A 15,789-nucleotide genomic window follows, 5' to 3' on the forward strand; every position below is an offset into this window, starting at 1 on the left:
TGAAGGAAAGGGTTGGCATTCAGAACCCAGTACTGCATGGGAACAGATGTAAGCATTGTGGATGGATGGCTGAACATGTAGGCAGCATAAGATAAAAGAATTCTGAACCATAAGGAGAAATTAAAGAAATGAAAAGGAAACAAGCTGGCATTCAATCAGTGCTCTGCTAAGAACATCTCATTTTCTCTAATTGGTAGGACAAAGTCAATTATCTTCTTTTTCTCCTTTTCCCTAATGGCTTTTTCTCATAGTGACTTGAGTTAGTCATTTTCAACAGTTTTCATTCACTATCATGTTGGGTGCTGAGGTTTTAATTTATTTTTTTCTGCTTATATCATACCTACCTCCTTTGAGTTTTAGTTTTATTTCGTATAAAGTCACCATCCTTATTAGGAAGTCCTGATCATAGTTCACTGGTTTTAATCTGCATTATTTAAGGCGGAAGCATGTCTGATCTTTAACTCTTGCTGTAGGAAATGCCTGCTTATTTACAAGGATACACAGTTTAAGAGTATATTCTGCTATAGATGAGACTGTTTTTATGAGACTACAGTATGCCTCTATGGTTTTAAAAAAAATATTTTTCATTAATTTAAGACTTCTTCATTTAAACTACAGACATGTAATGGGGGAGCTAATACATGATAACTGAAAAGAATTCTGAAAAGCATTCTAAAAAGAATTCCTTTAGAAAGGGAAAACATGAACTTCGCGTATTAATTTATTTTTCCTCGTAGGGATTATTTTCATATTTCTTAAGTTAAGGAAATAATAACCTGGGGGGGGGGAAACTGCATACTTAAGGGGTAGGTAAGGGCAGGGGAGTGACGCATTAGTAAGCCTGACAATAATGACGAGCCTGGAGAAATTGGACAAACTTAATTCCAGTTAAAGTGCTGAAGTTACCATCTGATGAAAGTACCCAGGATCAAGATCAGGATGATCAATAGTTCCAATTACCTTCACATTATGTTTGAATAGACCATTAAGTAACTGAGGGAAAAAAATCATTAGCAAATTTATCTCTAAGCAAGGATGTATACTTTATTATATATCATACAAAATGGAGTGTCTGCAATTCCTCACCAATTTTCAAAATCAGTAATTTGACAAATGCATACATTATAATGGCTGTTTAGGATTTTCTCTCATGTTACCATTATCATTCTCATATTTCAAAAATATTTAGTTAACATCACAGAATGTTTATATTCTGTGTTTTGGTAAAAAGCAATTAAACCCGCACCAGGATTAAATCATTCATTTTTGTTGCTGTGATTGTTGTTTTCCTGCAGGTTCTACACCACATGCATATAAAGAATCAATTCTGTGGTTTGTTATGAAAAATAACTGGCTTACTTTCAATCCTTTCAAAGTTTCTTCTGAAGACTTTCTTTTCTTGTCAGTTTTTGACTGTTCACCTTTTGGCATCATCCATTGATTTTCTACAGTGAAAAATGGAACTTTGATGCTTTCAAAACATTTTTTTCCCAGTTTCAAACAGGTGAACCCATCCTATTCTGCCATCCCCCCAACCTCCCATTCTCTTAACACTAGATATATTATAATTTTTATTTGATCTGAAGTTGAATATTTACCTTAGTATGTCAATATAAATCTTATTTGTAGCCGAGGCATGTAGTGAGTATACTGTTTGATTACTCTTTTCCTTCAGTTCAGTTTTTGGTTTCCCTGAAATTAATACTTATTTTCTATTTTTCATTTCTGCCATTAATTCAAGGTCGCCCCGAGCCTCAGCCTGGTGCATCCCCTCTTACTGGTTTCCTGGGATGCTTCCCCTCTCGACTTGGCTGGAACTGTTTTTTCCTTCATCTCACACTGTTTGTTTTGGGGTGAGCACAATTTCTAGCAGATTTCTGGGAAAGAGTGTGTAGGGGATTTTTTTTTTTTTTTGAGACATTGTGTTTCTGAAAATATCCTTATTCTGCGTTTATAGTTGATTGACGTTTGGCTAGATAGAGGTTTCTTGGTTGAAAATAAATTCATTAGAATTTCAATGGGATTGCTCCATTGTTGTCTAGTTTCTTTTGTTTCTGTTGAAATACTTCTCTTTATTTCTGGTGTTCTCAAATATCGTGATGATGCAAAATGTTGAGCAAGATGTAGCTCTTTATTTTTCGTTGGGTGCTTCTTTTCAACCTGGAAACTCATTTCTTTCCATTCTTTTTTAAAAAAACTAGAACAACTTGGAGTTCCCATCGTGGCGCAGTGGTTAACGAATCCGACTAGGAACCCATGAGGTTTTGGGTTCGGTCCCTAGCCTCGCTCAGTGGGTTAAGGATCCGGCATTGCCATGAGCTGTGGTGTAGGTTACAGACGCGGCTCGGATCCCGAGTTGCTGTGACTCTGGCGTAGGCTGGTGGCTACAGCTCTGATTCTACCCCTAGCCTGGGAACCTCTATATGCCGCAGGAGCGGCCCTAGAAAAGGCAAAAAAACAAAACAAACAAACAAACTAGAACAACTTTATTGAGATAGAATTTATATAGAAAAAAACACTCTTGTAAAGTGTGTATTTCAGTGGTTTTTAGTATATCTATAGTTTTGGAGCCATCACTACTACCTAATTTTAGGAAACTTCATCACCCTAAACAGAAGCCCCATACACGTTAGCAGTCACTCTGAATTCTGGACCCTTCTAACTCCTAGCAACCAGTAATCTACTTTATGTCTCTGTGTGTTTGCCTGGCCATTGCATGCAAATAGAATCATTAATATGTAACTTTTTTCCCACTTAGCCTAATGTTTTTGAAGTTCATCCATGTTGTAGCATGTATCAGTACCTCATTCTTTTTTATGGCTGAATTATCATCCACGGATTAATGACAAATTGAAATTATAATGGCATAATCATAGTTCAGGCACACAAACATGGTGTCAGGTAGTCACTGAGGATCTGGTTTCAGAGTCATCCTTGCACCACTGAGGACTTGAATTTACTCTGAACTGTAGTGACCTCTGTGACACCACCAGCCATGCTGAGAACAGCAACATCGGATGTTCTAAACATTTCAGACCCCAACCAGTCCTTGCTTAATAAGCACCCTTACTTTTGGCAGCTCTAATTATAATTCTTGACAAATAAATTATGTACCTAAATGCTTCTTGAATTTGCATCTCCTAGATGAAGTCCTAACAAACCTCAAATAAACTCCTTTTTATTTCATTCTGGTTTCCTTTTCTGAAATCTTGGTCAACAGGATAATGTCACATTTGCTGATCCACTCACTAGTTGATGTACAAATGGGTTGCTTTCACCTTTTGGCTACTGTGAATAGTGCTGCTGTGAACATTGGTGTGTAAGCATTTGTTTGAGTCCCTGTTTTTAATTCTTTGAGAATATACCTAGGAGTAGGAGTGCTGAGTCATCTGATAACTCCATCTTTAAATTTTTGAGGGACTGTCATAAAACTGTTTTCCAAATTAGTCACATCATTTCACAGTCTAACCCAGCAATCTTTGGGGATTCCAATTTTCCCACGCCTAAGCCAATACTTGTTATTGTCTGTCTCTTTGATTTCAGGGGGCTTGTAGTGGTCTCTCATTGTCATTTTGTTTTGCATTTCCCTCATGACGAATGCTATCAGGCTTTTTTTTTTTTTAATTTAATTTAATTTAATTTTTTTTTTTTTTTTTTGCATTTTAGAGCTGCACCCGTGGCATATGGAGGTTCCCAGGCTAGGGTGGAATCACAGCAATACAGGAGTGGAGCACTACCGGGAGCTGCGACCTATGTTGCAGCTCCCGGTAGTGCTGGTTCCTTAACCCACTGAGCAAGGCCAGGGATTGAACCCGTGTCCTCATGGATGCTAGTGAGAGTCATTAACCGCTGAGCCTCGACAGGAACTCCAATGTCAGGCTCTTTTAATGTGCGTAAGTCTTTCTATTTCAGTAAATCATATTAAATTTTTTGTTATGAGTTCCTCCCTTCACGTCTCTTTTCTCTTTGGATCTTTTATTATGCAAATGGCCCCCCTGGATTGCTCTTCTAATTTCCTTGTCTTTTCTCTCACATTTCCTAATTATTTTTCCTTTAGCTCAATATTAAGGGACATTTTCTTAACATTGTGCTTCACCTATCCTATTGCAATGTTAAAATTTTAATATTATTAGTTTCTGATAAACCTTTTTATTTTCAGAATATTTCATTTTATAATATCCTTTTCTTTTTAGGGCTGTACTTGCCGCATGTGGAGGTGCACAGGCTAGGGGTGTAATCGGAGCTGTAGCCACTGGCCTATGTCACAGCCACAGCAATGCCAGATCTGAGCCATGTCTGCAACCTACACCACAGCTCATGTCAACGCTGGATCCTTAACCCACTGAGTGAGGCCAGGGATCAAACTCGCAGCCTCATGGTTCCTAGTTGGATTTGTTTCCACTGGGCCGCAAGGGGAACTCCCTATAATATCCTTTTCTTGTTTCAAGGTTGCAATATTTTTCTTAACCCATCATAATAGTTTTTCTGAATCTTTGCTAACACTATTTTCTTGTTTCTATTGTTTTTTTTCTTTCTTCCAAGTTTGTTTTAGTCTCTGTCTTCAATATTAAAGACTATGGTGTGATACCTGGTGACTCTTACCTGTGTGGTGCAGTACAACCCGATTGGGAGCTCCCAGGTGTGTTGGGTAGCTGGTTCACCATGAATTTTGCTGTAGGAACTGACTAAGCCAATTTTGTTGACAAACTCTTGCCACTACTTCCTATCTTTCCTGCAGTGCTGTGCAATTCCCATGAAGGTTTGCCTAAATTCCTGTCTAGATGTTGGAGTCCTGGCTACCAATCTAGAAATCCACTTAATCCTTCTGCTGCAGGATAATTCCCTTGTCCCTAACTGGTTGGGTTTCCCAGTTCATTGTTTTATCCTCTCTGGATTTGGGAGAGACAGTTACCTGTATAAGCAGAGTGTGATACGGAATATGAGGATTAAATAACTACTGCAAAGACTTTCAACTACTCTTTCATATTTTAGGCCTCTGTATGTAGACCTTCTGTTCATTCCCACCTCCTGGTACCGACCCTGAGCCTTTTGGTTGTTCCATCATACAAATAAGTTGCTTCTAGGCTTTCCCTGCTGACGGTTTAAAAATCCATTTGTTATTTGTTTTTGTTTTGCTGTGCTAAACTTGCTGCCATCTATTTGGAGCGTCTGAAATTTTGGTAAGCAGAGATTCAAGAGAGTACAGAATGCGTATATATGTTCAGTTTGCCATCTTTACCTTGGAATATTGCATCCGTTCGTAATAAGGTTAAATATGCACAAATGCTTGAACTTGTCATTGTCTAAACCACTGTGTAATTAGATAATTTTTTCACGTCAATGATTGTGAAGCACATAAATCTTTGCTCTTTATCAGTCATCAGAGTTTATCAGATGTGACAAGGCTAGTGGGAGTGGAGACATTTGAATTAACTATTGCTAGATTGGCATCCCATCAATAAAGTTTTAGGCACACGAGCAGTATTTAAAATGCGAATGTGCCTTAATTAGGATGTCGTATTTTGATGGAAAATATTTATGATTGTTAATTGGTTGGTTAGTTGTTTTGTTTTTTCTTGTAATTTGTTATGATTGTGAGATGTTGATAGACTGTATAAACACATGCTTGTACATTTGAAAGCATTTTTAAGTCAGTAAGAATACTTTTACAGTGCCAGGTATATGTATAAAGAAAAACAATGGTGAACGGTTCTGATTTTAAAACATAATTAAGAATATATAGGTTGCTCATTTTGTAGGTTCATTTTCCTTTTTTTCTTTTTCTTCTTTTTCTTTTTTTGGCTGCTCCCACAGCATGCAGAAGTTCCTGGGCCAGAGATCGAATCCATGCCACAGCAGTAACCTGAGTCACTACAGTGAAAAAGCCAAATCCTTAACCTGCTGAGCCACCAGGGAACTAACTCCTGGGTCATTACGCTTTTGATTGCTGTGTGTGGTTAGAGATTTCCTTTTGAGAATATGAACTTCAATGTCCTATGTTAACATCCAACTTCAAGTGAGTAATTTACTCCTTTTTCCCTGGCAGATATGAGTCAAGTTATAAATCCCCAACAGATGCTCATGCCTCATTTTTTTTTCATAATTCAGAAGCTAAAAAACTAATTTGTCATGGCTGTATTGGCTAAGTAATAATTTCCATCTTTTGGGTTTTTCCTTTTTCCTTGAATATATGATCTTTGTTTTTTTGTTTTCTTTGTATCATTGGCTGTACCTGCAGCACGTGGAAGTTCCTGGCCCAAGGATCAAACCTACACCACAGCAGCGATCTAAGCTGCTGCAGTGAGAACGCTGGCTCCTTAACCTTCTGTGATGTAAGGGAACTGCCATGATCTTTATTTTGAAGCTTTGGATCTCAGTTATTATTTCGGCCACCACCAGGGACATTTGAAAGATTGAATTGGTTCTTTTCTCTCCTCTTTCTCTTTTTCTGCCTTTTTACTTGGATAAGGAGGTTAGAAGCAGCAGGGAAAGATGAAATGAGTATTTTAGCTGTGATTTTAGGAAATGTATTGAAGAACAGTATCTAAGTCTAACAAGATGGAAAGTCAACACTGCTGAATGGAAGAGATGTGGGGAGAGATGATTAGTAACAGAATATTTATTAGAAGTAAAGAAAGGGATCTGACTCGGGAGAGGACAAGATGGCGGAGGAGTAGGAAGACACGCTCGCCCTCTCCCACAAACACAACAAAAAAAGCACATCTACAGAATAAATGACTCGCACAGAACAGCAACCAATCGCTGGCAGAGGAACCTAAACTCCAATAACGGCAAGAAATTCGTGACATTATTGGGCAGAACAGGAGAAAAGAGGAGAGTGAGAGAAGGCGAATCCGAGCGAGACGGGGGCTCCCGAAAGGGAACTGCGGAGGAGAAAGGGATCCCACACCCTGGAAAGTCACCTACCAGGCGAAAGATCAAACGAACCGGAGGAATCTCCAGATGCAGAGAAGAGTGTAGCAGTAAGTTGGAGTACGGAAAAGCCGATCAAGAACCCAACGGACCATCTGAACTACGGGCAGAGTCACCAAAAATTGAGATGCCTGGGTGGGGGCTGGGCACCGAGACCTCGCCGCCGAAGGTTAGTCCCCGAGAGGGGGCCGGGGGACGCCTGGGTGGGGGCTGAACACCGAGACCTCGCCTCCGAAGGTTAATCCCTGAGAAAGGGCCGGGGGACGCCTGGGAGGGGGGCTGGGCACCGAGACCTCGCCTCCGAAGGTTAATCCCTGAGAAAGGGCCGGGGGACGCCTGGGAGGGGGGCTGGGCACCGAGACCTCGCCTCCGAAGGTTAATCCCTGAGAAAGGGCTGGGGGATGCCTGGGAGGGGGGCTGGGCACCAAGACCTCGCCGCAGAAGGTTAGTCCCCGAGAAAGGGCCGGGGGGCGCCGCCTGGGTGGGAGCTGGGCACCGAGACCTCCGCTCCAGAGATTAGTCCCCGGGCTAGGGGGGCGGGGCAGAGCGGAAACTGCTTGGGAGGTCTAGAAACCAGTTGACGGGGCAGAGACTGCCTGGGAGACTAGAAAACAAAGCTGTTGCAGAGGAAGGGAGCAATACTCCAGGAGTGGGGAAGGGGAAAGCCACATCAGAGGGAACCTGGGAGAAGAGCCTGGTCTGCGCCCGTGCTGGGGAGGGGAGAGAAGAAGGGGTGGGTCCCCATAGAATACCCCCCACGCCACAGCAAGCTTACAGGCCCGCTAGCTAGCTGAAAACTGTGCTTCCCAGTGCATCCCCTCCCCCGACCCCCGCCACAGCCTACGCTCTCACGGACCTGGGGCTGCCTGCCATCCAGGAGGGCTGGCCTCAACAATTGCCTGAAGCCTACCACCGCAGGGGCTGTCCCTGCACAGGCCTGCTTGCCCTTTGGAGGGGCTACACTTCCGCAGAGCAGCACCAAACAGCACCAGCCCCCGAGAAAAGGCCTGCAGCCTAGAAAAGCTAGAACAAGCTTAGCCAGGCTGTGAATAGATCGGCCTAATTCTCGGACGGTTTTTCTGAGTCGGGTTGCCCCGGGGAGGAGCCTCTTCGGTTTCCAACGGCCCTGCTACCCGCCCAAGCCCCCAGGGGATGCTCTAGTGGACCAGCTGCATAGGACTGCCAGCTCCAGGCAGGACCCCCTGCAGCCCAGAAAAGCTGCAACAAGCTCAGCCAGACTGTGAAAAGATCCGCCTACATTCTCAGGCTGTCCTTCTGAGTTGGGCTGCCCTAGGGAAGAGCCTCTCAGGTTCTCAGTGCCCCAGATAGCTGCTCCAGCCCCCAGGGGGTGATGCACCCCTAAAAAGCAGCTGCCCAACACCGCCAACCCCCTGCAAGAACCCCACAGCCTAAAAACACCAGAGCAAGCTCTGCATGGCCAAGTGAAATCTGCTGCCATCGCGGTGTGGACCTCTCAGTCCTGTCTGCCCTCAGGAAGTCCTCCTTTGCTTCAAAGAAACACTGGTAGCCCCATCAACACTCCAGAAAAGCCACACTGCCTCAAAAAAGATTGACCAACAACGCCAGCCCTCAGGAAATATTCCACGGCAGTGACAAGGCAAACACTGCCCGATCACGGAGAGTACAACTCTCTTGGGAAAAAGAAAACAACAAGCAAGATGAAGAAGGTGAGAAACCACTCCCAGTCAAACCAACAGGAGAACTCACCTAAAACAGTCAACAATGAAACAGATCTCGGCAGTCTGACAGACCTGGAGTTCAAAAGAGAAATAGTGAAAATACTGAAGGAATTAAGAGAAGATATGAACAGTAATGCAGATACCCTCAGAAAGGAGCTAGAAAATATAAGGAGGAGCCAAGAAAAACTAGAACATTCATTTGCAGAGATGCAAACTGAACTAGGGGCAGTAAAAACCAGAATGAATAATGCAGAAGAACGAATCAGTGATATGGAAGATAGAATAATGGAAATCACTCAATCTGGTCAACAGACAGAAAACCGAATCAAAAAACTGGAAAGCAATATAAGAGACCTATGGGATAATATAAAGCGGGCCAATCTACGCATAATAGGAATTCCAGAAGGAGTAGAAAAAGATAAGGGAATGGAAAATATAGTTGAAGAAATTATCGATGGAAACTTCCCAAATCTAAAGGATACTGGGTTCAAGATACAAGAAGCACAGAGGGCCCCAAACAAACTGAACCCAAACAGACCCACACCAAGACACATCATAATAAAAATGGCAAAAGTTAGTGATAAAGAGAGGATCCTAAAGGCAGCAAGAGAAAAACAGAATGCTACCTACAAGGGAACCCCCATAAGAATATCAGCTGGTTTCTCTACACAAACACTACAGGCCAGGAGGGAATGGCAAGAGATATTTAAAGTGCTCAAAGGAAAAAATATGCAACCTAGAATACTCTATCCAGCAAGAATATCATTTAAAATAGAAGGGGAAATAAAATTTTTTCCCAACAAACAAAAACTTAAAGAATACAGCAACACAAAACCCAGGTTAAAGGAAATATTGAAAGGGCTTCTCTAAACCAAAAAGAAAGGAAGGAAAGGGAAGAAAAAAGAAAAGAAAAAAAAAATAAAAGAAAAAGAAGAGGAAGAACTAGGACTGAGGAAACCGCAATCAGAGAGCAGTCACTCAAATAAGCCAGCATACAGATTTAATCATGAACATGCTTCAAACAAAATAAAATTAAAAAGAAAAAAATAAAAAAGAGTCATCAAAACCATAAAATGTGGGCAAGAGATGTTAGGAGGTAAATAACCCTTTTTGTTTGCATGTATGTCTCTCTTCTTAATTTTAAAATAGTAATGAAGTGTTTGAACTTACAGGACCATCAGGCTAAAACAGACAATTATGGGAAGGGGTTAGCATACTTAAAAAACAGGGCAACCACAAGCCAAAACCAAATATTGCATTTGCAAAAAATGAAAAAAAAAATTACACTCAAGCAGATAATAACAGGAGACCATCCAACCAAAAAAAAAAAAAAAAAAAAAGAAAGAAAGGAAGAATGGAGAACCATAGAATCAACTGGAACACGAGGCTCAAATGGCAATAAATAATCATCTATCAATTATCACCTTAAATGTCAATGGACTGAATGCCCCAATCAAAAGACACAGAGTGGCTGAGTGGATAAAAAGGCAAAAACCTTCAATATGCTGCCTACAAGAAACTCACCTTAGGACAAAAGATATATATAGATTGAAAATGAAAAGGTGGGGAAAAATATTTCACGCCAATAGACATGACAGAAAAGCAGGAGTCTCAACGCTCATATCAGACAAAATAGACTTTAGAACAAAAGACATAAAGAAAGACAAAGAAGGACACTATTTAATGATTAAGGGATCCATCCAAGGAGAGGATGTTACTATTGTCAACATATATGCCCCAAATACAGGAGCACCCAGATACACACAACAAATATTAACAGACATAAAGGGAGATATTGATGAGAATACAATCATAGTAGGAGACCTAAATACCCCCCTCACATCAATGGACAGATCCTCTAGACAGAAAACCAATAAAGCAACAGAGATCCTAAAGGAAACAATAGAAACGTTAGACTTAATTGATATCTTCAGGACACTACATCCAAAAAAAGCAGAATACACATTCTTCTCAAATGCTCATGGAACATTCTCAAGAATCGACCACATATTGGGACACAAAGCGAATCTCAATAAATTTAGGAGCGTAGAAATTATCTCAAGTATCTTCTCTGACCACAATGCCATGAAATTAGAAATCAACCATGGGAAAAGCAAAGAGAAAAAACCTACTCCATGGAGACTAAACAACATGCTACTAAAAAACCAATGGGTCAATGAGGAAATCAAGAAGGAAATTAAAAACTACCTTGAAACAAATGATAATGAAGACACAACCTCTCAAAATCTATGGGATGCTGCGAAAGCAGTGCTCAGAGGGAAATTTATAGCAATCCAGGCCTTTCTCAAAAAAGAAGAAAGATCCCAAATTGACAACTTAACCCTCCACCTAAACGAATTAGAAAAAGAAGAACAAAGAAGTCCTAAAGTCAGCAGAAGGAAGGAAATTGTAAAGATCAAAGAAGAAATCAATAAAATAGAGACTCAAAAAACAATAGAGAAAATTAATAAAACCAAGAGCTGGTTCTTTGAAAAGGTGAACAAAATTGACAAACCCCTGGCCAGACTCACTAAAAAGAGGAGAGAAAGAACCCAAATAACCAAAATTATAAATGAAAAAGGAGAAATCACAACGGATACAGCAGAAATACAAAAAACCATAAGAGAATACTATGAACAACTGTATGGCAACAAGTTTGACAATCTGTAAGAAATGGACAATTTTCTAGAATCTTACAGCTTGCCAAATCTGAATCAAGTAGAAACAGACCAACTAACTGAACAGACCCATCACTAGAAATGAAATTGAAGAGGTCATAAAATCACTCCCTACAAATAAAAGTCCAGGACCAGATGGCTTCACAGGTGAATTTTATCAAACATATAAAGAGGAATTGGTGCCCATCCTCCTTAAACTCTTTCAAAAGGTTGAAGAAGGAATACTCCCAAAGACATTCTATGAGGCCACCATCACCCTCATTCCAAAACCAGACAGAGATACCACCAAAAAAGAAAACTATCGGCCAATATCATTGATGAATATAGATGCAAAACTTCTCAACAAAATCTTAGCCAACCGAATCCAACAACATATCAAAAAAATTATACACCATGACCAGGTTGGGTTCATCCCAGGTTCACAAGGATGGTTCAACATACACAAATCAATCAGCATCATACACCACATTATCAAAAAAAAGGTCAAAAATCATATGATCATCTCAATAGACGCAGAAAAAGCATTTGACAAAGTTCAACATCCATTCATGATCAAGACCCTCGCCAAAGTGGGTATAGAGGGAACATTCCTGAATATAATCAAAGCCATTTATGAGAAACCCACAGCAAATATAATCCTCAATGGGGAAACACTGAAAGCCTTCTCACTCAAATCTGGAACAAGACAGGGATGCCCACTCTCACCACTGCTCTTCAACATCGTTTTGGAAGTCTTAGCCACAGCAATTAGACAAACAAAAGAAATCAAAGGCATCCATATAGGAAGAGAAGAGATCAAACTGTCACTGTATGCAGATGACATGATACTATACCTAGAAAACCCTAAGGACTCAACCCCAAAACTCCTTGAACTGATTAATAAATTCAGCAAAGTGGCAGGATATAAGATGAACATTCAGAAGTCAGTTGCATTTCTGTATACCAGCAATGAAACATTAGAAAAGGAATACAAAAAAATGATACCTTTTAAAATTGCACCTCACAAAATCAAATACCTCGGAATACACCTGACCAAAGAGGTAAAGGACCTATAGGCCGAGAACTATAAAACTTTAATCAAAGAAATCAAAGAAGATGTAAAGAAATGGAAAGATATTCCATGTTCCTGGATTGGGAAAATCAATATTGTGAAAATGGCCATCCTACCCAAAGCAATCTACAGATTCAATGCAATCCCTATCAAATTACCCATGACATTGTTCACAGAACTAGAACAAACAATCCAAACATTTATATGGAACCACAAAAGACCCAGAATCGCCAAAGCAATCCTGAGAAACAAAAACCAAGCAGGAGGCATAACTCTCCCAGACTTCAAGAAATACTACAAAGCCACAGTCATCAAAACAGTGTGGTACTGGTATCAAAACAGACAGACCAACCAACAGAACAGAAGAGAGAACCCGGAAATAAACCCTGACACCTATGGTCAATTAATCTTTGACAAGGGAGGCAGGAACATCAAATGGGAAAAGGAAAGTCTATTCAGCAAGCATTGCTGGGAAACCTGGACAGCTGCATGCAAAGCAATGAAACTAGAACACACCCTCACACCATGCACAAAAATAAACTCCACATGGCTGAAAGACTTAAATATACGACAGGACCCCATCAAACTCCTAGAAGAAAACATAGGCAAAACACTCTCTGCCATCAACCTCATGAATATTTTCTCAGGTCAGTCTCCCAAAGCAATAGAAATTAGAGCAAAAATAAACCCATGGGACCTCATCAAACTGAAAAGCTTTTGCACAGCAAAGGAAACCCAAAAGAAAACAAAAAGACAACTTACAGAATGGGAGAAAATAGTTTCAAATGATGCAACTGACAAGGGCTTAATCTCTAGAATATACAAGCAACTTATACAACTCAACAGCAAAAAAGCCAATCAGTCAATGGAAAAATGGGCAAAAGACCTGAATAGACATTTCTCCAAGGAAGATATACAGATGGCCAACAAACACATGAAAAAAATGCTCAACATCGCTGATTATAAGAGAAATGCAAATCAAAACTACCATGAGATACCACCTCACACCAGTCAGAATGGCCATCATTAATAAATCCACAAATAACAAGTGCTGGAGGGGCTGTGGAGAAAAGGGAACCCTCCTGCATTGCTGGTGGGAATGTCAACTTGTACAGCCACTATGGAGAACAATTTGGAGATACCTTAGAAATCTATACATAGAACTTCCATATGACCCTGCAATCCCACTCTTGGGCATCTATCCGGACAAAGCTCTACTTAAAAGAGACACATGCACCCGCATGTTCATTGCAGCCCTATTCACAATAGCCAGGACATGGAAACAATCCAAATGTCCATCGACAGATGATTGGATTCGGAAGAGGTGGTATATATACACAATGGAATACTACTCAGCCATAAAAAAAGAATGACATAATGCCATTTGCAGCAACATGGATGGAGCTAGAGAATCTCATCCTGAGTGAAGTGAGTCAGAAAGACAAAGACAAATACCATATGATATCACTTATAACTGGAATCTAATATCCAGCACAAATGAACATCTCCTCAGAAAAGAAAATCATGGACTTGGAGAAGAGACTTGTGGTTGCCTGATGGGAGGGGGAGGGAGTGGGAGGGATCGGGAGCTTGGGCTTATCAGACACAACCTAGAATAGATTTATAAGGAGATCCTGCTGAATAGCATTGAGAACTATGTCTAGATACTCATGTCGCAACAGAAGAAAGGATGGGGGAAAAAACTGTAACTGCAATGTATACATCTATGGATGACCTGACCCCCTTGCTGTACAGTGGGAAAATAATAAAAAAAAAAAAAAAAAAAAAAAAGAAGTAAAGAAAGGGTTAAGGTGCTTTGTGTGTGTGTGTGTGTGTGTGTGTGTGTGTGTGTGTGTGTTTAAATCACATTTCACCTAAGTAAAAATACAGTGAATTGAGTAGTGTCTCATAAAGGACAGGCCAACATGATTATTGTTGTCTGTCACTGTGTCATCTGTGTAAGATGAACGGGCTGCTAGTCTTCCTGAGGGCAGGAACTGGCTTCTCTCTTTGGCATGTCTCATCGTACAATTGCGGTAGGAACTCTGTAAATCTTTGCCAAAGTGATATGGTTTTTTTCCCATAGAAATGTGCATCAGACATGATATGTGTGTGTGTTTGTGTTTGTGTGTGTGTGTTACAAAAATATAATTTTTCAAGGTTATCATTGTAACACCTTTACAGAATGTGATGGACTCAGAGATACAGGGTCCATGTCCTGTTTTTTTTTTTTTTTTTTTTTTTTTGTCTTTTTTATCTTTTCTAGGGCTGCTCCCACAGCATATGGAGGTTCCCAGGCTAGGGGGTCTAATCAGAGCTGTAGCTGCCGGCCTATACCAGAGCCACAGCAACTCGGGATCGGAGCCACGTCTGTGGCCTATACCATAGCTCATGGCAACACTGGATCCTTAACCCACTGAGCAAGGCCAGGGATCGAACCTGCCACCTCATGATTCCTAGTTGGATTTGTTAACCACTGAGCCACGACAGGAACTCCTCCATGTCCTGCTTAAAAGAGGACTTGCTGCCTAGCTACGGAACCCATGGCCAGATGGTCAGCAGGATGTAACAGTGTAGTTAATGTCGTTACCATGAATGTATACTGCTAATGTATCAGCAACTCTAGGATCTGGCTCAGCCGCAGGGGCCCACCTTGAATGAGGTCCCTCTTTCCCAGGCATCCTGTATCTGGTGAATATGTGAGGTGGGGATATAAAGGCCTGGCCATTTTTGCCCAACACAGGGCAACTCCAGTGTTAGGATGGTCAAGGCCTTATTGGCCCACATCATATTTTCATATCCTTTGTCCAATCCTGTTTCCTTTTTATTCCTTTCCCCTAATAATTTTTTCTTCCCTTCTGTAGCCCCTAATTCCACCTGGAGAACCCAACCTATAATACAGAGTCAAAAATATTAATTTTAAAATGCAGTCTAACCCTTTAATACAGATTTATGTTTTAGGAAAGTTACTTTTAAAATATGGGGTTCTGACTTACATATCCAAATATGTTAGACATATACCAGAAAAATAAAAAGATTTTCAGAGTTCAGAGAGGACCACAATAACTGGATAGAAAAAAAAATGTATAGAAAAGTTAACTTTGGATGAGAAATAATTGAGTTTTGTAAAATCGTAACACCCTTTTGAAGTCATCCGATTCCTGACAAGTTTCTTTTAAAATTCAATGCAAATATCCATGTTTATATAATTATTATTATAGTATAGATATATATCTACTGTAGTAACAGTGAAAAAAACTGAGTGTCATTTTTTTAATGTAGATGACCATATTACTGTTTTCTAATATTGGAATCCCATTCGCTATAGGAAAATTATACCTCCTCGCCTGTTAAACTTAGACATGGCCTTGTGGCTTACTTTGAGCAGAAGTATTTATCGCAGCATAACCCGGCCTATCCTGACAGG

General features: G+C 40.5%; 1 protein-coding gene and 1 long non-coding RNA gene across 12 annotated transcripts in view; both read left to right on the plus strand.

Annotated features, from left to right (window-relative positions):
- Nucleotides 1-15,789, plus strand: part of CDK14 (cyclin dependent kinase 14) — a 631,911-nt gene that overhangs the window by 276,461 nt on the left and 339,661 nt on the right. The gene's annotated exons all lie outside the window — the stretch shown is intronic.
- LOC146399985 (uncharacterized) lies at nucleotides 3,552-8,733 on the plus strand. The gene is made up of 2 exons (XR_014815773.1): nucleotides 3,552-3,725; nucleotides 3,772-8,733. It is a non-coding gene; the product is annotated as an uncharacterized LOC146399985 (long non-coding RNA).

The sequence above is a fragment of the Sus scrofa genome, chromosome 9 (genome assembly GCF_054392235.1).
Source record: "Sus scrofa isolate SSC_HxYL_T2T_F1_AM1 chromosome 9, Sscrofa_HxYL_maternal_Yorkshire_Landrace_v2.0, whole genome shotgun sequence".
NCBI classification, from domain to species: domain Eukaryota; kingdom Metazoa; phylum Chordata; class Mammalia; order Artiodactyla; family Suidae; genus Sus; species Sus scrofa.